This window comes from Labrus bergylta, chromosome 13 (assembly GCF_963930695.1).
Source record: "Labrus bergylta chromosome 13, fLabBer1.1, whole genome shotgun sequence".
NCBI lineage: Eukaryota > Metazoa > Chordata > Actinopteri > Labriformes > Labridae > Labrus > Labrus bergylta.
The window spans coordinates 8,112,953-8,135,892 of NC_089207.1; the positions used below are offsets into that span (position 1 = coordinate 8,112,953).

Genomic DNA, 22,940 nt, shown 5'->3' on the forward strand with positions numbered 1-22,940 from the left:
AACATGATTTTATTTGGCAGTCTGTCCTCTTTTTTTTTGTTGCAATTTTCATCAATGTTTTCAGTGAGTATTAATACATATTACGCTCTCTGGAGGCTGTTTTCAAAGTTCAGTTTTACATTCAAAAAGTACATGTAGCCTACTTACGTAAGGACTACTGCATTAACATATTTTAATTACTTGTACTTAGGTTACTCTTTACTTCCCCACAACACTCTGGTAGCCATATTATACATTTGATTCAACTGGAAATATTCACCATCATTATAAATGTTTTCACATCAATAATAAACATTTACACCAAATCAGGAATTATTATAAATGATTACTATTAAGATTGAATTTAAAAAAAACCTGCAAACAAGTGATGCTTACTTATCAATCAATATTTTTTCAGAATCAATTGACAATTTTTCAGAAGTTGACCATTTTGCATCGTCACTTTTATTGTGGATTTATTAAGGTTTTCAATACTGCAAACTTGTGAACAGTGAACAGCAGAAATAAGTTTAAATGTTGCATTAAGGCACACAAGATTTAGGATTATTATAGTAGCCTAAGCAGTGATTGATTAAGATATAAGGGACAACTCGAAATTATGTTTTTATCACCACTTACTTGTTTTGAGGTAATCTTGAATGACAAATGAATAAATCAGCCATTGCAATGTTTCATGTAGAAATCATAACCCTGTGGGGCATACATATTTGATCCCCTCACATTCTCCATTGTAACTAATCATTAAAAAAAACAATCCTCCATTAGGAATCACAAAGGAACACTTACTAATTATATGAAAATTCATAATTATTACAATCAGTCCCTATATATGCTATAGATGATCCCCAATCAAAATTCAGTGTAAGCTACTTTGTAGGAAAGTAGAAGCAATGATAGACAAATAAAAAAAGAACTGCAGTGCATAGCAGGAGGTTACAGCGCCCCCTGCTGGCTGAAGCAGGTATTAAAAGCTTACAGCACCTGGGATTCCCAGGCGGTCTCCCATCCAAGTACTAACCAGGCCAGTTTTGAAAGAGGGAAGTTAATCTTCACGGAATCGGTTTGTTCAATGTGTTTATCAGACGTTTGAACGTTCAGTTTGCCCGCAAGTCGTGAAACAAGTCTTAAAAACAAGCTGCAAGTCTTTAGTTAACTCCCAGCGTCAAAGTATTGCTGAATCTAGTAAGATTAAGTGTAAGTCTATCCATAGGCCCACACGTTTGAGTAGAAAAGTAATAAAATCAACTAGGTCATAGTCACTTGCTCTAATTTTGGCGAGGTGTTACTTTAAACCTAAGTATGTATAAATAACCCTTTAACAACCTGTTCATTCGCTTACGGCCATACCACCCTGAACACGCCCGATCTCGTCCGATCTCGGAAGCTAAGCAGGGTCGGGCCTGGTTAGTACTTGGATGGGAGACCGCCTGGGAATACCAGGTGCTGTAAGCGTTTAATACCTCCTTTAGCCAGAAGAGGGCACTGTTGCCTCACTAGTGGAGAAAGGACTGAGAGAAACAGGCCAGTGGAAAATGAAACATGATTTTATTTGGCAGTCTGTCCTCTCTTTTTTTTTTGTTGTTGCAATTTTCATCAATGTTTTCAGTGAGTATTAATACATATTACGCTCTCTGGAGGCTGTTTTCAAAGTTCAGTTTTACATTCAAAAAGTACATGTAGCCTACTTAAGTAAGGACTACTGCATTAACATATTTTAATTACTTGTACTTAGGTTACTCTTTACTTCCCCACAACACTCTGGTAGCCATATTATACATTTGATTCAACTGGAAATATTCACCATCATTATAAATGTTTTCACATCAATAATAAACATTTACACCAAATCAGGAATTATTATAAATGATTACTATTAAGATTGAATTTAAAAAAAACCTGCAAACAAGTGATGCTTACTTATCAATCAATATTTTTTCAGAATCAATTGACGATTTTTCAGAAGTTGACCATTTTGCATCGTCACTTTTACTGTGGATTTATTAAGGTTTTCAATACTGCAAACTTGTGAACAGTGAACAGCAGAAATAAGTTTAAATGTTGCATTAAGGCACACAAGATTTAGGATTATTATAGTAGCCTAAGCAGTGATTGATTAAGATATAAGGGACAACTCGAAATTATGTTTTTATCACCACTTACTTGTTTTGAGGTAATCTTGAATGACAAATGAATAAATCAGCCATTGCAATGTTTCATGTAGAAATCATAACCCTGTGGGGCATACATATTTGATCCCCTCACATTCTCCATTGTAACTAATCATTAAAAAAAACAATCCTCCATTAGGAATCACAAAGGAACACTTACTAATTATATGAAAATTCATAATTATTACAATCAGTCCCTATATATGCTATAGATGATCCCCAATCAAAATTCAGTGTAAGCTACTTTGTAGGAAAGTAGAAGCAATGATAGACAAATAAAAAAAGAACTGCAGTGCATAGCAGGAGGTTACAGCGCCCCCTGCTGGCTGAAGCAGGTATTAAAAGCTTACAGCACCTGGGATTCCCAGGCGGTCTCCCATCCAAGTACTAACCATGCCAGTTTTGAAAGAGGGAAGTTAATCTTCACGGAATCGGTTTGTTCAATGTGTTTATCAGACGTTTGAACGTTCAGTTTGCCCGCAAGTCGTGAAACAAGTCTTAAAAACAAGCTGCAAGTCTTTAGTTAACTCCCAGCGTCAAAGTATTGCTGAATCTAGTAAGATTAAGTGTAAGTCTATCCATAGGCCCACACGTTTGAGTAGAAAAGTAATAAAATCAACTAGGTCATAGTCACTTGCTCTAATTTTGGCGAGGTGTTACTTTAAACCTAAGTATGTATAAATAACCCTTTAACAACCTGTTCATTCGCTTACGGCCATACCACCCTGAACACGCCCGATCTCGTCAGATCTCGGAAGCTAAGCAGGGTCGGGCCTGGTTAGTACTTGGATGGGAGACCGCCTGGGAATACCAGGTGCTGTAAGCTTTTAATACCTCCTTTAGCCAGAAGAGGGCGCTGTTGCCTCACTAGTGGAGAAAGGACTGAGAGAAACAGGCCAGTGGAAAATGAAACATGATTTTATTTGGCAGTCTGTCCTCTCTTTTTTTTTTGTTGTTGCAATTTTCATCAATGTTTTCAGTGAGTATTAATACATATTACGCTCTCTGGAGGCTGTTTTCAAAGTTCAGTTTTACATTCAAAAAGTACATGTAGCCTACTTAAGTAAGGACTACTGCATTAACATATTTTAATTACTTGTACTTAGGTTACTCTTTACTTCCCCACAACACTCTGGTAGCCATATTATACATTTGATTCAACTGGAAATATTCACCATCATTATAAATGTTTTCACATCAATAATAAACATTTACACCAAATCAGGAATTATTATAAATGATTACTATTAAGATTGAATTTAAAAAAAACCTGCAAACAAGTGATGCTTACTTATCAATCAATTGACGATTTTTCAGAAGTTTACCATTTCGCATCGTCACTTTTACTGTGGATTTATTAAGGTTTTCAATCCTGCAAACTTGTGAACAGTGAACAGCAGAAATAAGTTTAAATGTTGCATTAAGGCACACAAGATTTAGGATTATTATAGTAGCCTAAGCAGTGATTGATTAAGATACAAGGGACAACTCGAAATTATGTTTTTATCACCACTTACTTGTTTTGAGGTAATCTTGAATGACAAATGAATAAATCAGCCATTGCAATGTTTCATGTAGAAATCATAACCCTGTGGGGCATACATATTTGATCCCCTCACATTCTCCATTGTAACTAATCATTAAAAAAACAATCCTCCATTAGGAATCACAAAGGAACACTTACTAATTATATGAAAATTCATAATTATTACAATCAGTCCCTATATATGCTATAGATGATCCCCAATCAAAATTCAGTGTAAGCTACTTTGTAGGAAAGTAGAAGCAATGATAGACAAATAAAAAAAGAACTGCAGTGCATAGCAGGAGGTTACAGCGTCCCCTGCTGGCTGAAGCAGGTATTAAAAGCTTACAGCACCTGGGATTCCCAGGCGGTCTCCCATCCAAGTACTAACCAGGCCAGTTTTGAAAGAGGGAAGTTAATCTTCACGGAATCGGTTTGTTCAATGTGTTTATCAGACGTTTGAACGTTCAGTTTGCCCGCAAGTCGTGAAACAAGTCTTAAAAACAAGCTGCAAGTCTTTAGTTAACTCCCAGCGTCAAAGTATTGCTGAATCTAGTAAGATTAAGTGTAAGTCTATCCATAGGCCCACACGTTTGAGTAGAAAAGTAATAAAATCAACTAGGTCATAGTCACTTGCTCTAATTTTGGCGAGGTGTTACTTTAAACCTAAGTATGTATAAATAACCCTTTAACAACCTGTTCATTCGCTTACGGCCATACCACCCTGAACACGCCCGATCTCGTCCGATCTCGGACGCTAAGCAGGGTCGGGCCTGGTTAGTACTTGGATGGGAGACCGCCTGGGAATACCAGGTGCTGTAAGCTTTTAATACCTCCTTTAGCCAGAAGAGGGCGCTGTTGCCTCACTAGTGGAGAAAGGACTGAGAGAAACAGGCCAGTGGAAAATGAAACATGATTTTATTTGGCAGTCTGTCCTCTTTTTTTTTGTTGCAATTTTCATCAATGTTTTCAGTGAGTATTAATACATATTACGCTCTCTGGAGGCTGTTTTCAAAGTTCAGTTTTACATTCAAAAAGTACATGTAGCCTACTTACGTAAGGACTACTGCATTAACATATTTTAATTACTTGTACTTAGGTTACTCTTTACTTCCCCACAACACTCTGGTAGCCATATTATACATTTGATTCAACTGGAAATATTCACCATCATTATAAATGTTTTCACATCAATAATAAACATTTACACCAAATCAGGAATTATTATAAATGATTACTATTAAGATTGAATTTAAAAAAAACCTGCAAACAAGTGATGCTTACTTATCAATCAATTGACGATTTTTCAGAAGTTGACCATTTCGCATCGTCACTTTTACTGTGGATTTATTAAGGTTTTCAATCCTGCAAACTTGTGAACAGTGAACAGCAGAAATAAGTTTAAATGTTGCATTAAGGCACACAAGATTTAGGATTATTATAGTAGCCTAAGCAGTGATTGATTAAGATACAAGGGACAACTCGAAATTATGTTTTTATCACCACTTACTTGTTTTGAGGTAATCTTGAATGACAAATGAATAAATCAGCCATTGCAATGTTTCATGTAGAAATCATAACCCTGTGGGGCATACATATTTGATCCCCTCACATTCTCCATTGTAACTAATCATTAAAAAAACAATCCTCCATTAGGAATCACAAAGGAACACTTACTAATTATATGAAAATTCATAATTATTACAATCAGTCCCTATATATGCTATAGATGATCCCCAATCAAAATTCAGTGTAAGCTACTTTGTAGGAAAGTAGAAGCAATGATAGACAAATAAAAAAAGAACTGCAGTGCATAGCAGGAGGTTACAGCGTCCCCTGCTGGCTGAAGCAGGTATTAAAAGCTTACAGCACCTGGGATTCCCAGGCGGTCTCCCATCCAAGTACTAACCAGGCCAGTTTTGAAAGAGGGAAGTTAATCTTCACGGAATCGGTTTGTTCAATGTGTTTATCAGACGTTTGAACGTTCAGTTTGCCCGCAAGTCGTGAAACAAGTCTTAAAAACAAGCTGCAAGTCTTTAGTTAACTCCCAGCGTCAAAGTATTGCTGAATCTAGTAAGATTAAGTGTAAGTCTATCCATAGGCCCACACGTTTGAGTAGAAAAGTAATAAAATCAACTAGGTCATAGTCACTTGCTCTAATTTTGGCGAGGTGTTACTTTAAACCTAAGTATGTATAAATAACCCTTTAACAACCTGTTCTTTCGCTTACGGCCATACCACCCTGAACACGCCCGATCTCGTCCGATCTCGGAAGCTAAGCAGGGTCGGGCCTGGTTAGTACTTGGATGGGAGACCGCCTGGGAATACCAGGTGCTGTAAGCTTTTAATACCTCCTTTAGCCAGAAGAGGGCGCTGTTGCCTCACTAGTGGAGAAAGGACTGAGAGAAACAGGCCAGTGGAAAATGAAACATGATTTTATTTGGCAGTCTGTCCTCTTTTTTTTTGTTGCAATTTTCATCAATGTTTTCAGTGAGTATTAATACATATTACGCTCTCTGGAGGCTGTTTTCAAAGTTCAGTTTTACATTCAAAAAGTACATGTAGCCTACTTACGTAAGGACTACTGCATTAACATATTTTAATTACTTGTACTTAGGTTACTCTTTACTTCCCCACAACACTCTGGTAGCCATATTATACATTTGATTCAACTGGAAATATTCACCATCATTATAAATGTTTTCACATCAATAATAAACATTTACACCAAATCAGGAATTATTATAAATGATTACTATTAAGATTGAATTTAAAAAAAACCTGCAAACAAGTGATGCTTACTTATCAATCAATTGACGATTTTTCAGAAGTTGACCATTTCGCATCGTCACTTTTACTGTGGATTTATTAAGGTTTTCAATCCTGCAAACTTGTGAACAGTGAACAGCAGAAATAAGTTTAAATGTTGCATTAAGGCACACAAGATTTAGGATTATTATAGTAGCCTAAGCAGTGATTGATTAAGATACAAGGGACAACTCGAAATTATGTTTTTATCACCACTTACTTGTTTTGAGGTAATCTTGAATGACAAATGAATAAATCAGCCATTGCAATGTTTCATGTAGAAATCATAACCCTGTGGGGCATACATATTTGATCCCCTCACATTCTCCATTGTAACTAATCATTAAAAAAACAATCCTCCATTAGGAATCACAAAGGAACACTTACTAATTATATGAAAATTCATAATTATTACAATCAGTCCCTATATATGCTATAGATGATCCCCAATCAAAATTCAGTGTAAGCTACTTTGTAGGAAAGTAGAAGCAATGATAGACAAATAAAAAAAGAACTGCAGTGCATAGCAGGAGGTTACAGCGTCCCCTGCTGGCTGAAGCAGGTATTAAAAGCTTACAGCACCTGGGATTCCCAGGCGGTCTCCCATCCAAGTACTAACCAGGCCAGTTTTGAAAGAGGGAAGTTAATCTTCACGGAATCGGTTTGTTCAATGTGTTTATCAGACGTTTGAACGTTCAGTTTGCCCGCAAGTCGTGAAACAAGTCTTAAAAACAAGCTGCAAGTCTTTAGTTAACTCCCAGCGTCAAAGTATTGCTGAATCTAGTAAGATTAAGTGTAAGTCTATCCATAGGCCCACACGTTTGAGTAGAAAAGTAATAAAATCAACTAGGTCATAGTCACTTGCTCTAATTTTGGCGAGGTGTTACTTTAAACCTAAGTATGTATAAATAACCCTTTAACAACCTGTTCATTCGCTTACGGCCATACCACCCTGAACACGCCCGATCTCGTCCGATCTCGGAAGCTAAGCAGGGTCGGGCCTGGTTAGTACTTGGATGGGAGACCGCCTGGGAATACCAGGTGCTGTAAGCTTTTAATACCTCCTTTAGCCAGAAGAGGGCGCTGTTGCCTCACTAGTGGAGAAAGGACTGAGAGAAACAGGCCAGTGGAAAATGAAACATGATTTTATTTGGCAGTCTGTCCTCTTTTTTTTTGTTGCAATTTTCATCAATGTTTTCAGTGAGTATTAATACATATTACGCTCTCTGGAGGCTGTTTTCAAAGTTCAGTTTTACATTCAAAAAGTACATGTAGCCTACTTACGTAAGGACTACTGCATTAACATATTTTAATTACTTGTACTTAGGTTACTCTTTACTTCCCCACAACACTCTGGTAGCCATATTATACATTTGATTCAACTGGAAATATTCACCATCATTATAAATGTTTTCACATCAATAATAAACATTTACACCAAATCAGGAATTATTATAAATGATTACTATTAAGATTGAATTTAAAAAAAACCTGCAAACAAGTGATGCTTACTTATCAATCAATTGACGATTTTTCAGAAGTTGACCATTTCGCATCGTCACTTTTACTGTGGATTTATTAAGGTTTTCAATCCTGCAAACTTGTGAACAGTGAACAGCAGAAATAAGTTTAAATGTTGCATTAAGGCACACAAGATTTAGGATTATTATAGTAGCCTAAGCAGTGATTGATTAAGATACAAGGGACAACTCGAAATTATGTTTTTATCACCACTTACTTGTTTTGAGGTAATCTTGAATGACAAATGAATAAATCAGCCATTGCAATGTTTCATGTAGAAATCATAACCCTGTGGGGCATACATATTTGATCCCCTCACATTCTCCATTGTAACTAATCATTAAAAAAACAATCCTCCATTAGGAATCACAAAGGAACACTTACTAATTATATGAAAATTCATAATTATTACAATCAGTCCCTATATATGCTATAGATGATCCCCAATCAAAATTCAGTGTAAGCTACTTTGTAGGAAAGTAGAAGCAATGATAGACAAATAAAAAAAGAACTGCAGTGCATAGCAGGAGGTTACAGCGTCCCCTGCTGGCTGAAGCAGGTATTAAAAGCTTACAGCACCTGGGATTCCCAGGCGGTCTCCCATCCAAGTACTAACCAGGCCAGTTTTGAAAGAGGGAAGTTAATCTTCACGGAATCGGTTTGTTCAATGTGTTTATCAGACGTTTGAACGTTCAGTTTGCCCGCAAGTCGTGAAACAAGTCTTAAAAACAAGCTGCAAGTCTTTAGTTAACTCCCAGCGTCAAAGTATTGCTGAATCTAGTAAGATTAAGTGTAAGTCTATCCATAGGCCCACACGTTTGAGTAGAAAAGTAATAAAATCAACTAGGTCATAGTCACTTGCTCTAATTTTGGCGAGGTGTTACTTTAAACCTAAGTATGTATAAATAACCCTTTAACAACCTGTTCATTCACTTACGGCCATACCACCCTGAACACGCCCGATCTCGTCCGATCTCGGAAGCTAAGCAGGGTCGGGCCTGGTTAGTACTTGGATGGGAGACCGCCTGGGAATACCAGGTGCTGTAAGCTTTTAATACCTCCTTTAGCCAGAAGAGGGCGCTGTTGCCTCACTAGTGGAGAAAGGACTGAGAGAAACAGGCCAGTGGAAAATGAAACATGATTTTATTTGGCAGTCTGTCCTCTTTTTTTTTGTTGCAATTTTCATCAATGTTTTCAGTGAGTATTAATACATATTACGCTCTCTGGAGGCTGTTTTCAAAGTTCAGTTTTACATTCAAAAAGTACATGTAGCCTACTTACGTAAGGACTACTGCATTAACATATTTTAATTACTTGTACTTAGGTTACTCTTTACTTCCCCACAACACTCTGGTAGCCATATTATACATTTGATTCAACTGGAAATATTCACCATCATTATAAATGTTTTCACATCAATAATAAACATTTACACCAAATCAGGAATTATTATAAATGATTACTATTAAGATTGAATTTAAAAAAAACCTGCAAACAAGTGATGCTTACTTATCAATCAATTGACGATTTTTCAGAAGTTGACCATTTCGCATCGTCACTTTTACTGTGGATTTATTAAGGTTTTCAATCCTGCAAACTTGTGAACAGTGAACAGCAGAAATAAGTTTAAATGTTGCATTAAGGCACACAAGATTTAGGATTATTATAGTAGCCTAAGCAGTGATTGATTAAGATACAAGGGACAACTCGAAATTATGTTTTTATCACCACTTACTTGTTTTGAGGTAATCTTGAATGACAAATGAATAAATCAGCCATTGCAATGTTTCATGTAGAAATCATAACCCTGTGGGGCATACATATTTGATCCCCTCACATTCTCCATTGTAACTAATCATTAAAAAAACAATCCTCCATTAGGAATCACAAAGGAACACTTACTAATTATATGAAAATTCATAATTATTACAATCAGTCCCTATATATGCTATAGATGATCCCCAATCAAAATTCAGTGTAAGCTACTTTGTAGGAAAGTAGAAGCAATGATAGACAAATAAAAAAAGAACTGCAGTGCATAGCAGGAGGTTACAGCGTCCCCTGCTGGCTGAAGCAGGTATTAAAAGCTTACAGCACCTGGGATTCCCAGGCGGTCTCCCATCCAAGTACTAACCAGGCCAGTTTTGAAAGAGGGAAGTTAATCTTCACGGAATCGGTTTGTTCAATGTGTTTATCAGACGTTTGAACGTTCAGTTTGCCCGCAAGTCGTGAAACAAGTCTTAAAAACAAGCTGCAAGTCTTTAGTTAACTCCCAGCGTCAAAGTATTGCTGAATCTAGTAAGATTAAGTGTAAGTCTATCCATAGGCCCACACGTTTGAGTAGAAAAGTAATAAAATCAACTAGGTCATAGTCACTTGCTCTAATTTTGGCGAGGTGTTACTTTAAACCTAAGTATGTATAAATAACCCTTTAACAACCTGTTCACTCGCTTACGGCCATACCACCCTGAACACGCCCGATCTCGTCCGATCTCGGAAGCTAAGCAGGGTCGGGCCTGGTTAGTACTTGGATGGGAGACCGCCTGGGAATACCAGGTGCTGTAAGCTTTTAATACCTCCTTTAGCCAGAAGAGGGCGCTGTTGCCTCACTAGTGGAGAAAGGACTGAGAGAAACAGGCCAGTGGAAAATGAAACATGATTTTATTTGGCAGTCTGTCCTCTTTTTTTTTGTTGCAATTTTCATCAATGTTTTCAGTGAGTATTAATACATATTACGCTCTCTGGAGGCTGTTTTCAAAGTTCAGTTTTACATTCAAAAAGTACATGTAGCCTACTTACGTAAGGACTACTGCATTAACATATTTTAATTACTTGTACTTAGGTTACTCTTTACTTCCCCACAACACTCTGGTAGCCATATTATACATTTGATTCAACTGGAAATATTCACCATCATTATAAATGTTTTCACATCAATAATAAACATTTACACCAAATCAGGAATTATTATAAATGATTACTATTAAGATTGAATTTAAAAAAAACCTGCAAACAAGTGATGCTTACTTATCAATCAATTGACGATTTTTCAGAAGTTGACCATTTCGCATCGTCACTTTTACTGTGGATTTATTAAGGTTTTCAATCCTGCAAACTTGTGAACAGTGAACAGCAGAAATAAGTTTAAATGTTGCATTAAGGCACACAAGATTTAGGATTATTATAGTAGCCTAAGCAGTGATTGATTAAGATACAAGGGACAACTCGAAATTATGTTTTTATCACCACTTACTTGTTTTGAGGTAATCTTGAATGACAAATGAATAAATCAGCCATTGCAATGTTTCATGTAGAAATCATAACCCTGTGGGGCATACATATTTGATCCCCTCACATTCTCCATTGTAACTAATCATTAAAAAAACAATCCTCCATTAGGAATCACAAAGGAACACTTACTAATTATATGAAAATTCATAATTATTACAATCAGTCCCTATATATGCTATAGATGATCCCCAATCAAAATTCAGTGTAAGCTACTTTGTAGGAAAGTAGAAGCAATGATAGACAAATAAAAAAAGAACTGCAGTGCATAGCAGGAGGTTACAGCGTCCCCTGCTGGCTGAAGCAGGTATTAAAAGCTTACAGCACCTGGGATTCCCAGGCGGTCTCCCATCCAAGTACTAACCAGGCCAGTTTTGAAAGAGGGAAGTTAATCTTCACGGAATCGGTTTGTTCAATGTGTTTATCAGACGTTTGAACGTTCAGTTTGCCCGCAAGTCGTGAAACAAGTCTTAAAAACAAGCTGCAAGTCTTTAGTTAACTCCCAGCGTCAAAGTATTGCTGAATCTAGTAAGATTAAGTGTAAGTCTATCCATAGGCCCACACGTTTGAGTAGAAAAGTAATAAAATCAACTAGGTCATAGTCACTTGCTCTAATTTTGGCGAGGTGTTACTTTAAACCTAAGTATGTATAAATAACCCTTTAACAACCTGTTCACTCGCTTACGGCCATACCACCCTGAACACGCCCGATCTCGTCCGATCTCGGAAGCTAAGCAGGGTCGGGCCTGGTTAGTACTTGGATGGGAGACCGCCTGGGAATACCAGGTGCTGTAAGCTTTTAATACCTCCTTTAGCCAGAAGAGGGCGCTGTTGCCTCACTAGTGGAGAAAGGACTGAGAGAAACAGGCCAGTGGAAAATGAAACATGATTTTATTTGGCAGTCTGTCCTCTTTTTTTTTGTTGCAATTTTCATCAATGTTTTCAGTGAGTATTAATACATATTACGCTCTCTGGAGGCTGTTTTCAAAGTTCAGTTTTACATTCAAAAAGTACATGTAGCCTACTTACGTAAGGACTACTGCATTAACATATTTTAATTACTTGTACTTAGGTTACTCTTTACTTCCCCACAACACTCTGGTAGCCATATTATACATTTGATTCAACTGGAAATATTCACCATCATTATAAATGTTTTCACATCAATAATAAACATTTACACCAAATCAGGAATTATTATAAATGATTACTATTAAGATTGAATTTAAAAAAAACCTGCAAACAAGTGATGCTTACTTATCAATCAATTGACGATTTTTCAGAAGTTGACCATTTCGCATCGTCACTTTTACTGTGGATTTATTAAGGTTTTCAATCCTGCAAACTTGTGAACAGTGAACAGCAGAAATAAGTTTAAATGTTGCATTAAGGCACACAAGATTTAGGATTATTATAGTAGCCTAAGCAGTGATTGATTAAGATACAAGGGACAACTCGAAATTATGTTTTTATCACCACTTACTTGTTTTGAGGTAATCTTGAATGACAAATGAATAAATCAGCCATTGCAATGTTTCATGTAGAAATCATAACCCTGTGGGGCATACATATTTGATCCCCTCACATTCTCCATTGTAACTAATCATTAAAAAAACAATCCTCCATTAGGAATCACAAAGGAACACTTACTAATTATATGAAAATTCATAATTATTACAATCAGTCCCTATATATGCTATAGATGATCCCCAATCAAAATTCAGTGTAAGCTACTTTGTAGGAAAGTAGAAGCAATGATAGACAAATAAAAAAAGAACTGCAGTGCATAGCAGGAGGTTACAGCGTCCCCTGCTGGCTGAAGCAGGTATTAAAAGCTTACAGCACCTGGGATTCCCAGGCGGTCTCCCATCCAAGTACTAACCAGGCCAGTTTTGAAAGAGGGAAGTTAATCTTCACGGAATCGGTTTGTTCAATGTGTTTATCAGACGTTTGAACGTTCAGTTTGCCCGCAAGTCGTGAAACAAGTCTTAAAAACAAGCTGCAAGTCTTTAGTTAACTCCCAGCGTCAAAGTATTGCTGAATCTAGTAAGATTAAGTGTAAGTCTATCCATAGGCCCACACGTTTGAGTAGAAAAGTAATAAAATCAACTAGGTCATAGTCACTTGCTCTAATTTTGGCGAGGTGTTACTTTAAACCTAAGTATGTATAAATAACCCTTTAACAACCTGTTCACTCGCTTACGGCCATACCACCCTGAACACGCCCGATCTCGTCCGATCTCGGAAGCTAAGCAGGGTCGGGCCTGGTTAGTACTTGGATGGGAGACCGCCTGGGAATACCAGGTGCTGTAAGCTTTTAATACCTCCTTTAGCCAGAAGAGGGCGCTGTTGCCTCACTAGTGGAGAAAGGACTGAGAGAAACAGGCCAGTGGAAAATGAAACATGATTTTATTTGGCAGTCTGTCCTCTTTTTTTTTGTTGCAATTTTCATCAATGTTTTCAGTGAGTATTAATACATATTACGCTCTCTGGAGGCTGTTTTCAAAGTTCAGTTTTACATTCAAAAAGTACATGTAGCCTACTTACGTAAGGACTACTGCATTAACATATTTTAATTACTTGTACTTAGGTTACTCTTTACTTCCCCACAACACTCTGGTAGCCATATTATACATTTGATTCAACTGGAAATATTCACCATCATTATAAATGTTTTCACATCAATAATAAACATTTACACCAAATCAGGAATTATTATAAATGATTACTATTAAGATTGAATTTAAAAAAAACCTGCAAACAAGTGATGCTTACTTATCAATCAATTGACGATTTTTCAGAAGTTGACCATTTCGCATCGTCACTTTTACTGTGGATTTATTAAGGTTTTCAATCCTGCAAACTTGTGAACAGTGAACAGCAGAAATAAGTTTAAATGTTGCATTAAGGCACACAAGATTTAGGATTATTATAGTAGCCTAAGCAGTGATTGATTAAGATACAAGGGACAACTCGAAATTATGTTTTTATCACCACTTACTTGTTTTGAGGTAATCTTGAATGACAAATGAATAAATCAGCCATTGCAATGTTTCATGTAGAAATCATAACCCTGTGGGGCATACATATTTGATCCCCTCACATTCTCCATTGTAACTAATCATTAAAAAAACAATCCTCCATTAGGAATCACAAAGGAACACTTACTAATTATATGAAAATTCATAATTATTACAATCAGTCCCTATATATGCTATAGATGATCCCCAATCAAAATTCAGTGTAAGCTACTTTGTAGGAAAGTAGAAGCAATGATAGACAAATAAAAAAAGAACTGCAGTGCATAGCAGGAGGTTACAGCGTCCCCTGCTGGCTGAAGCAGGTATTAAAAGCTTACAGCACCTGGGATTCCCAGGCGGTCTCCCATCCAAGTACTAACCAGGCCAGTTTTGAAAGAGGGAAGTTAATCTTCACGGAATCGGTTTGTTCAATGTGTTTATCAGACGTTTGAACGTTCAGTTTGCCCGCAAGTCGTGAAACAAGTCTTAAAAACAAGCTGCAAGTCTTTAGTTAACTCCCAGCGTCAAAGTATTGCTGAATCTAGTAAGATTAAGTGTAAGTCTATCCATAGGCCCACACGTTTGAGTAGAAAAGTAATAAAATCAACTAGGTCATAGTCACTTGCTCTAATTTTGGCGAGGTGTTACTTTAAACCTAAGTATGTATAAATAACCCTTTAACAACCTGTTCACTCGCTTACGGCCATACCACCCTGAACACGCCCGATCTCGTCCGATCTCGGAAGCTAAGCAGGGTCGGGCCTGGTTAGTACTTGGATGGGAGACCGCCTGGGAATACCAGGTGCTGTAAGCTTTTAATACCTCCTTTAGCCAGAAGAGGGCGCTGTTGCCTCACTAGTGGAGAAAGGACTGAGAGAAACAGGCCAGTGGAAAATGAAACATGATTTTATTTGGCAGTCTGTCCTCTTTTTTTTTGTTGCAATTTTCATCAATGTTTTCAGTGAGTATTAATACATATTACGCTCTCTGGAGGCTGTTTTCAAAGTTCAGTTTTACATTCAAAAAGTACATGTAGCCTACTTACGTAAGGACTACTGCATTAACATATTTTAATTACTTGTACTTAGGTTACTCTTTACTTCCCCACAACACTCTGGTAGCCATATTATACATTTGATTCAACTGGAAATATTCACCATCATTATAAATGTTTTCACATCAATAATAAACATTTACACCAAATCAGGAATTATTATAAATGATTACTATTAAGATTGAATTTAAAAAAAACCTGCAAACAAGTGATGCTTACTTATCAATCAATTGACGATTTTTCAGAAGTTGACCATTTCGCATCGTCACTTTTACTGTGGATTTATTAAGGTTTTCAATCCTGCAAACTTGTGAACAGTGAACAGCAGAAATAAGTTTAAATGTTGCATTAAGGCACACAAGATTTAGGATTATTATAGTAGCCTAAGCAGTGATTGATTAAGATACAAGGGACAACTCGAAATTATGTTTTTATCACCACTTACTTGTTTTGAGGTAATCTTGAATGACAAATGAATAAATCAGCCATTGCAATGTTTCATGTAGAAATCATAACCCTGTGGGGCATACATATTTGATCCCCTCACATTCTCCATTGTAACTAATCATTAAAAAAACAATCCTCCATTAGGAATCACAAAGGAACACTTACTAATTATATGAAAATTCATAATTATTACAATCAGTCCCTATATATGCTATAGATGATCCCCAATCAAAATTCAGTGTAAGCTACTTTGTAGGAAAGTAGAAGCAATGATAGACAAATAAAAAAAGAACTGCAGTGCATAGCAGGAGGTTACAGCGTCCCCTGCTGGCTGAAGCAGGTATTAAAAGCTTACAGCACCTGGGATTCCCAGGCGGTCTCCCATCCAAGTACTAACCAGGCCAGTTTTGAAAGAGGGAAGTTAATCTTCACGGAATCGGTTTGTTCAATGTGTTTATCAGACGTTTGAACGTTCAGTTTGCCCGCAAGTCGTGAAACAAGTCTTAAAAACAAGCTGCAAGTCTTTAGTTAACTCCCAGCGTCAAAGTATTGCTGAATCTAGTAAGATTAAGTGTAAGTCTATCCATAGGCCCACACGTTTGAGTAGAAAAGTAATAAAATCAACTAGGTCATAGTCACTTGCTCTAATTTTGGCGAGGTGTTACTTTAAACCTAAGTATGTATAAATAACCCTTTAACAACCTGTTCACTCGCTTACGGCCATACCACCCTGAACACGCCCGATCTCGTCCGATCTCGGAAGCTAAGCAGGGTCGGGCCTGGTTAGTACTTGGATGGGAGACCGCCTGGGAATACCAGGTGCTGTAAGCTTTTAATACCTCCTTTAGCCAGAAGAGGGCGCTGTTGCCTCACTAGTGGAGAAAGGACTGAGAGAAACAGGCCAGTGGAAAATGAAACATGATTTTATTTGGCAGTCTGTCCTCTTTTTTTTTGTTGCAATTTTCATCAATGTTTTCAGTGAGTATTAATACATATTACGCTCTCTGGAGGCTGTTTTCAAAGTTCAGTTTTACATTCAAAAAGTACATGTAGCCTACTTACGTAAGGACTACTGCATTAACATATTTTAATTACTTGTACTTAGGTTACTCTTTACTTCCCCACAACACTCTGGTAGCCATATTATACATTTGATTCAACTGGAAATATTCACCATCATTATAAATGTTTTCACATCAATAATAAACATTTACACCAAATCAGGAATTATTATAAATGATTACTATTAAGATTGAATTTAAAAAAAACCTGCAAACAAGTGATGCTTACTTATCAATCAATTGACGATTTTTCAGAAGTTGACCATTTCGCATCGTCACTTTTACTGTGGATTTATTAAGGTTTTCAATCCTGCAAACTTGTGAACAGTGAACAGCAGAAATAAGTTTAAATGTTGCATTAAGGCACACAAGATTTAGGATTATTATAGTAGCCTAAGCAGTGATTGATTAAGATACAAGGGACAACTCGAAATTATGTTTTTATCACCACTTACTTGTTTTGAGGTAATCTTGAATGACAAATGAATAAATCAGCCATTGCAATGTTTCATGTAGAAATCATAACCCTGTGGGGCATACATATTTGATCCCCTCACATTCTCCATTGTAACTAATCATTAAAAAAACAATCCTCCATTAGGAATCACAAAGGAACACTTACTAATTATATGAAAATTCATAATTATTACAATCAGTCCCTATATATGCTATAGATGATCCCCAATCAAAATTCAGTGTAAGCTACTTTGTAGGAAAGTAGAAGCAATGATAGACAAATAAAAAAAGAACTGCAGTGCATAGCAGGAGGTTACAGCGTCCCCTGCTGGCTGAAGCAGGTATTAAAAGCTTACAGCACCTGGGATTCCCAGGCGGTCTCCCATCCAAGTACTAACCAGGCCAGTTTTGAAAGAGGGAAGTTAATCTTCACGGAATCGGTTTGTTCAATGTGTTTATCAGACGTTTGAACGTTCAGTTTGCCCGCAAGTCGTGAAACAAGTCTTAAAAACAAGCTGCAAGTCTTTAGTTAACTCCCAGCGTCAAAGTATTGCTGAATCTAGTAAGATTAAGTGTAAGTCTATCCATAGGCCCACACGTTTGAGTAGAAAAGTAATAAAATCAACTAGGTCATAGTCACTTGCTCTAATTTTGGCGAGGTGTTACTTTAAACCTAAGTATGTATAAATAACCCTTTAACAACCTGTTCACTCGCTTACGGCCATACCACCCTGAACACGCCCGATCTCGTCCGATCTCGGAAGCTAAGCAGGGTCGGGCCTGGTTAGTACTTGGATGGGAGACCGCCTGGGAATACCAGGTGCTGTAAGCTTTTAATACCTCCTTTAGCCAGAAGAGGGCGCTGTTGCCTCACTAGTGGAGAAAGGACTGAGAGAAACAGGCCAGTGGAAAATGAAACATGATTTTATTTGGCAGTCTGTCCTCTTTTTTTTTGTTGCAATTTTCATCAATGTTTTCAGTGAGTATTAATACATATTACGCTCTCTGGAGGCTGTTTTCAAAGTTCAGTTTTACATTCAAAAAGTACATGTAGCCTACTTACGTAAGGACTACTGCATTAACATATTTTAATTACTTGTACTTAGGTTACTCTTTACTTCCCCACAACACTCTGGTAGCCATATTATACATTTGATTCAACTGGAAATATTCACCATCATTATAAATGTTTTCACATCAATAATAAACATTTACACCAAATCAGGAATTATTATAAATGATTACTATTAAGATTGAATTTAAAAAAAACCTGCAAACAAGTGATGCTTACTTATCAATCAATTGACGATTTTTCAGAAGTTGACCATTTCGCATCGTCACTTTTACTGTGGATTTATTAAGGTTTTCAATCCTGCAAACTTGTGAACAGTGAACAGCAGAAATAAGTTTAAATGTTGCATTAAGGCACACAAGATTTAGGATTATTATAGTAGCCTAAGCAGTGATTGATTAAGATACAAGGGACAACTCGAAATTATGTTTTTATCACCACTTACTTGTTTTGAGGTAATCTTGAATGACAAATGAATAAATCAGCCATTGCAATGTTTCATGTAGAAATCATAACCCTGTGGGGCATACATATTTGATCCCCTCACATTCTCCATTGTAACTAATCATTAAAAAAACAATCCTCCATTAGGAATCACAAAGGAACACTTACTAATTATATGAAAATTCATAATTATTACAATCAGTCCCTATATATGCTATAGATGATCCCCAATCAAAATTCAGTGTAAGCTACTTTGTAGGAAAGTAGAAGCAATGATAGACAAATAAAAAAAGAACTGCAGTGCATAGCAGGAGGTTACAGCGTCCCCTGCTGGCTGAAGCAGGTATTAAAAGCTTACAGCACCTGGGATTCCCAGGCGGTCTCCCATCCAAGTACTAACCAGGCCAGTTTTGAAAGAGGGAAATTAATCTTCACGGAATCGGTTTGTTCAATGTGTTTATCAGACGTTTGAACGTTCAGTTTGCCCGCAAGTCGTGAAACAAGTCTTAAAAACAAGCTGCAAGTCTTTAGTTAACTCCCAGCGTCAAAGTATTGCTGAATCTAGTAAGATTAAGTGTAAGTCTATCCATAGGCCCACACGTTTGAGTAGAAAAGTAATAAAATCAACTAGGTCATAGTCACTTGCTCTAATTTTGGCGAGGTGTTACTTTAAACCTAAGTATGTATAAATAACCCTTTAACAACCTGTTCATTCGCTTACGGCCATACCACCCTGAACACGCCCGATCTCGTCCGATCTCGGAAGCTAAGCAGGGTCGGGCCTGGTTAGTACTTGGATGGGAGACCGCCTGGGAATACCAGGTGCTGTAAGCTTTTAATACCTCCTTTAGCCAGAAGAGGGCGCTGTTGCCTCACTAGTGGAGAAAGGACTGAGAGAAACAGGCCAGTGGAAAATGAAACATGATTTTATTTGGCAGTCTGTCCTCTTTTTTTTTGTTGCAATTTTCATCAATGTTTTCAGTGAGTATTAATACATATTACGCTCTCTGGAGGCTGTTTTCAAAGTTCAGTTTTACATTCAAAAAGTACATGTAGCCTACTTACGTAAGGACTACTGCATTAACATATTTTAATTACTTGTACTTAGGTTACTCTTTACTTCCCCACAACACTCTGGTAGCCATATTATACATTTGATTCAACTGGAAATATTCACCATCATTATAAATGTTTTCACATCAATAATAAACATTTACACCAAATCAGGAATTATTATAAATGATTACTATTAAGATTGAATTTAAAAAAAACCTGCAAACAAGTGATGCTTACTTATCAATCAATTGACGATTTTTCAGAAGTTGACCATTTCGCATCGTCACTTTTACTGTGGATTTATTAAGGTTTTCAATCCTGCAAACTTGTGAACAGTGAACAGCAGAAATAAGTTTAAATGTTGCATTAAGGCACACAAGATTTAGGATTATTATAGTAGCCTAAGCAGTGATTGATTAAGATACAAGGGACAACTCGAAATTATGTTTTTATCACCACTTACTTGTTTTGAGGTAATCTTGAATGACAAATGAATAAATCAGCCATTGCAATGTTTCATGTAGAAATCATAACCCTGTGGGGCATACATATTTGATCCCCTCACATTCTCCATTGTAACTAATCATTAAAAAAACAATCCTCCATTAGGAATCACAAAGGAACACTTACTAATTATATGAAAATTCATAATTATTACAATCAGTCCCTATATATGCTATAGATGATCCCCAATCAAAATTCAGTGTAAGCTACTTTGTAGGAAAGTAGAAGCAATGATAGACAAATAAAAAAAGAACTGCAGTGCATAGCAGGAGGTTACAGCGTCCCCTGCTGGCTGAAGCAGGTATTAAAAGCTTACAGCACCTGGGATTCCCAGGCGGTCTCCCATCCAAGTACTAACCAGGCCAGTTTTGAAAGAGGGAAGTTAATCTTCACGGAATCGGTTTGTTCAATGTGTTTATCAGACGTTTGAACGTTCAGTTTGCCCGCAAGTCGTGAAACAAGTCTTAAAAACAAGCTGCAAGTCTTTAGTTAACTCCCAGCGTCAAAGTATTGCTGAATCTAGTAAGATTAAGTGTAAGTCTATCCATAGGCCCACACGTTTGAGTAGAAAAGTAATAAAATCAACTAGGTCATAGTCACTTGCTCTAATTTTGGCGAGGTGTTACTTTAAACCTAAGTATGTATAAATAACCCTTTAACAACCTGTTCATTCGCTTACGGCCATACCACCCTGAACACGCCCGATCTCGTCCGATCTCGGAAGCTAAGCAGGGTCGGGCCTGGTTAGTACTTGGATGGGAGACCGCCTGGGAATACCAGGTGCTGTAAGCTTTTAATACCTCCTTTAGCCAGAAGAGGGCGCTGTTGCCTCACTAGTGGAGAAAGGACTGAGAGAAACAGGCCAGTGGAAAATGAAACATGATTTTATTTGGCAGTCTGTCCTCTTTTTTTTTGTTGCAATTTTCATCAATGTTTTCAGTGAGTATTAATACATATTACGCTCTCTGGAGGCTGTTTTCAAAGTTCAGTTTTACATTCAAAAAGTACATGTAGCCTACTTACGTAAGGACTACTGCATTAACATATTTTAATTACTTGTACTTAGGTTACTCTTTACTTCCCCACAACACTCTGGTAGCCATATTATACATTTGATTCAACTGGAAATATTCACCATCATTATAAATGTTTTCACATCAATAATAAACATTTACACCAAATCAGGAATTATTATAAATGATTACTATTAAGATTGAATTTAAAAAAAACCTGCAAACAAGTGATGCTTACTTATCAATCAATTGACGATTTTTCAGAAGTTGACCATTTCGCATCGTCACTTTTACTGTGGATTTATTAAGGTTTTCAATCCTGCAAACTTGTGAACAGTGAACAGCAGAAATAAGTTTAAATGTTGCATTAAGGCACACAAGATTTAGGATTATTATAGTAGCCTAAGCAGTGATTGATTAAGATACAAGGGACAACTCGAAATTATGTTTTTATCACCACTTACTTGTTTTGAGGTAATCTTGAATGACAAATGAATAAATCAGCCATTGCAATGTTTCATGTAGAAATCATAACCCTGTGGGGCATACATATTTGATCCCCTCACATTCTCCATTGTAACTAATCATTAAAAAAACAATCCTCCATTAGGAATCACAAAGGAACACTTACTAATTATATGAAAATTCATAATTATTACAATCAGTCCCTATATATGCTATAGATGATCCCCAATCAAAATTCAGTGTAAGCTACTTTGTAGGAAAGTAGAAGCAATGATAGACAAATAAAAAAAGAACTGCAGTGCATAGCAGGAGGTTACAGCGTCCCCTGCTGGCTGAAGCAGGTATTAAAAGCTTACAGCACCTGGGATTCCCAGGCGGTCTCCCATCCAAGTACTAACCAGGCCAGTTTTGAAAGAGGGAAGTTAATCTTCACGGAATCGGTTTGTTCAATGTGTTTATCAGACGTTTGAACGTTCAGTTTGCCCGCAAGTCGTGAAACAAGTCTTAAAAACAAGCTGCAAGTCTTTAGTTAACTCCCAGCGTCAAAGTATTGCTGAATCTAGTAAGATTAAGTGTAAGTCTATCCATAGGCCCACACGTTTGAGTAGAAAAGTAATAAAATCAACTAGGTCATAGTCACTTGCTCTAATTTTGGCGAGGTGTTACTTTAAACCTAAGTATGTATAAATAACCCTTTAACAACCTGTTCATTCGCTTACGGCCATACCACCCTGAACACGCCCGATCTCGTCCGATCTCGGAAGCTAAGCAGGGTCGGGCCTGGTTAGTACTTGGATGGGAGACCGCCTGGGAATACCAGGTGCTGTAAGCTTTTAATACCTCCTTTAGCCAGAAGAGGGCGCTGTTGCCTCACTAGTGGAGAAAGGACTGAGAGAAACAGGCCAGTGGAAAATGAAACATGATTTTATTTGGCAGTCTGTCCTCTTTTTTTTTGTTGCAATTTTCATCAATGTTTTCAGTGAGTATTAATACATATTACGCTCTCTGGAGGCTGTTTTCAAAGTTCAGTTTTACATT

The 22,940-nt window shown here is 37.0% G+C and overlaps 15 non-coding genes across 15 annotated transcripts; all 15 read left to right on the forward strand.

Moving 5' to 3' along the window:
• The first annotated feature begins 1,333 nt into the window (after window positions 1–1,333).
• LOC136181369 (5S ribosomal RNA) lies at window positions 1,334–1,452 on the forward strand. The gene has a single exon (XR_010667718.1). It is a non-coding gene; the product is annotated as a 5S ribosomal RNA (ribosomal RNA).
• A 1,423-nt stretch (window positions 1,453–2,875) lies between these two features.
• On the forward strand, window positions 2,876–2,994 carry LOC136181347 (5S ribosomal RNA). Its single transcript, XR_010667696.1, has one exon. It is a non-coding gene; the product is annotated as a 5S ribosomal RNA (ribosomal RNA).
• A 1,405-nt stretch (window positions 2,995–4,399) lies between these two features.
• On the forward strand, window positions 4,400–4,518 carry LOC136181514 (5S ribosomal RNA). Its single transcript, XR_010667861.1, has one exon. It is a non-coding gene; the product is annotated as a 5S ribosomal RNA (ribosomal RNA).
• Window positions 4,519–5,917: 1,399 nt separating this feature from the next.
• LOC136182186 (5S ribosomal RNA) lies at window positions 5,918–6,036 on the forward strand. Its single transcript, XR_010668504.1, has one exon. It is a non-coding gene; the product is annotated as a 5S ribosomal RNA (ribosomal RNA).
• A 1,399-nt stretch (window positions 6,037–7,435) lies between these two features.
• LOC136182187 (5S ribosomal RNA) lies at window positions 7,436–7,554 on the forward strand. The gene has a single exon (XR_010668505.1). It is a non-coding gene; the product is annotated as a 5S ribosomal RNA (ribosomal RNA).
• A 1,399-nt stretch (window positions 7,555–8,953) lies between these two features.
• On the forward strand, window positions 8,954–9,072 carry LOC136181496 (5S ribosomal RNA). The gene has a single exon (XR_010667843.1). It is a non-coding gene; the product is annotated as a 5S ribosomal RNA (ribosomal RNA).
• Window positions 9,073–10,471: 1,399 nt separating this feature from the next.
• Window positions 10,472–10,590, forward strand: LOC136182188 (5S ribosomal RNA). Its single transcript, XR_010668506.1, has one exon. It is a non-coding gene; the product is annotated as a 5S ribosomal RNA (ribosomal RNA).
• A 1,399-nt stretch (window positions 10,591–11,989) lies between these two features.
• On the forward strand, window positions 11,990–12,108 carry LOC136182189 (5S ribosomal RNA). Its single transcript, XR_010668507.1, has one exon. It is a non-coding gene; the product is annotated as a 5S ribosomal RNA (ribosomal RNA).
• A 1,399-nt stretch (window positions 12,109–13,507) lies between these two features.
• On the forward strand, window positions 13,508–13,626 carry LOC136182190 (5S ribosomal RNA). Its single transcript, XR_010668508.1, has one exon. It is a non-coding gene; the product is annotated as a 5S ribosomal RNA (ribosomal RNA).
• A 1,399-nt stretch (window positions 13,627–15,025) lies between these two features.
• On the forward strand, window positions 15,026–15,144 carry LOC136182191 (5S ribosomal RNA). The gene has a single exon (XR_010668509.1). It is a non-coding gene; the product is annotated as a 5S ribosomal RNA (ribosomal RNA).
• A 1,399-nt stretch (window positions 15,145–16,543) lies between these two features.
• Window positions 16,544–16,662, forward strand: LOC136182193 (5S ribosomal RNA). The gene has a single exon (XR_010668511.1). It is a non-coding gene; the product is annotated as a 5S ribosomal RNA (ribosomal RNA).
• Window positions 16,663–18,061: 1,399 nt separating this feature from the next.
• LOC136182194 (5S ribosomal RNA) lies at window positions 18,062–18,180 on the forward strand. Its single transcript, XR_010668512.1, has one exon. It is a non-coding gene; the product is annotated as a 5S ribosomal RNA (ribosomal RNA).
• A 1,399-nt stretch (window positions 18,181–19,579) lies between these two features.
• LOC136182195 (5S ribosomal RNA) lies at window positions 19,580–19,698 on the forward strand. The gene has a single exon (XR_010668513.1). It is a non-coding gene; the product is annotated as a 5S ribosomal RNA (ribosomal RNA).
• A 1,399-nt stretch (window positions 19,699–21,097) lies between these two features.
• Window positions 21,098–21,216, forward strand: LOC136182196 (5S ribosomal RNA). The gene has a single exon (XR_010668514.1). It is a non-coding gene; the product is annotated as a 5S ribosomal RNA (ribosomal RNA).
• A 1,399-nt stretch (window positions 21,217–22,615) lies between these two features.
• On the forward strand, window positions 22,616–22,734 carry LOC136182197 (5S ribosomal RNA). The gene has a single exon (XR_010668515.1). It is a non-coding gene; the product is annotated as a 5S ribosomal RNA (ribosomal RNA).
• Window positions 22,735–22,940: the final 206 nt, after the last annotated feature.